Source organism: Propithecus coquereli, unplaced genomic scaffold (genome assembly GCF_000956105.1).
Source record: "Propithecus coquereli isolate 6110/MARCELLA unplaced genomic scaffold, Pcoq_1.0 Scaffold80, whole genome shotgun sequence".
Classification (NCBI taxonomy): domain Eukaryota; kingdom Metazoa; phylum Chordata; class Mammalia; order Primates; family Indriidae; genus Propithecus; species Propithecus coquereli.
This window is the reverse complement of record NW_012154174.1, coordinates 6,137,089-6,138,356: the sequence shown is the minus strand read 5'-3', so window position 1 is coordinate 6,138,356 and position 1,268 is coordinate 6,137,089.

Below are 1,268 nucleotides of genomic sequence, written 5' to 3'. Positions count from 1 at the left end.
GAATGGTGGTTTGATTTCTCTTCAGAAATCATGGAGGTAGAGTGATGTCAGCAAGATGGCATTATAGGAGCTTTCTGCAGCCATCCCCTGCAGTAGTGTCAATTTTGACACCCATCCACAAACAAGAATATCTTTGTGAAAGTCCAGGAATCCGGTGGAGAAGTTCCAGCACACCATTGAGCAACAAATCCAAGAATAGACTCATTGAGGCAGTAAGAAGAGCATTTTCACTTTACCCATGTCACCCTTCCCCCGAGGTAAAGCTCAGTGCCGACAGACTCCCTGGGCCTGTGATTTTTCCAATGTGGGAAAGTGAGAGTGTAGTGAATGAGCCCAGTTCCCACAGCCATGTGGAATGGTGACCAAGAGGCCCACTTCTTTCTTGCCCAACCCAGAATACTGAGAGGATCAGCACATCTAAGTGGTTGGGAGAAGCTGGGAGCAGGAAAGAGAGTCTGTGGATTTATTAAACACTCCATAGACTCCATCAAGAAGCCTGCCCATGAGCCCACTTGAGATTCCTTGCCTGTGGTTCCCAATGGGCTCATGGACATCCTAAACTCTCTGCACCTCCTCCCCAGCTCCTCCCTGAAGCTGGCTGTCTGCAAATATCTCATGCAGACAGCCAGCTCAAATCTTCAGGATTGGGAGAAGGCACACAAACTTGAGTACTTTAGGGCACTGCCCTAGGGAAAACAAACAGGAGGCCCTCAGCACCTGGCCTGGCTTTGCAGGACTGAGAGAAGGCATACAATCTTAAGAATCTCCCCACCCCCAAGAGGGAACATGAGGTGTGGAGTGAATGCATCTATATAAAAGCCCTGAGAGAACCTCAAAATACCTCCCTGGGCTGTTGGGTGAAGATGTTTCTCTCTCTCAGCCAGTCAGTAAAAAGTAGAGGAGGTGACTACTTCTTCAAATATGAAGACAACAATGCAAGATTTCAAGGAACATGAAAAATCAAGAAAACATGACACTACCAAAGGAACAAAATAATATTCTAGTAACCAACTCCCCCATGGAGATCTATGAATTGCTGCACAAAGAATTTAAAATAATTGTTACAAGGAGGCTCAGTGAGCAACAAGAGAAAATGGATAGACAACTCAACAAAATTAGAAAAACAATATAAGAACAAAAGTAGACATTCAACAAATGGATAGAAATCATAAAAATGAGCTAAACAGAAATTCTGAGGCTTAAGAATATAATAAATGGGTCAGGCATGGTGGCTCACACCTGTAATCCTGGCACTCTGGGAGGCAGAG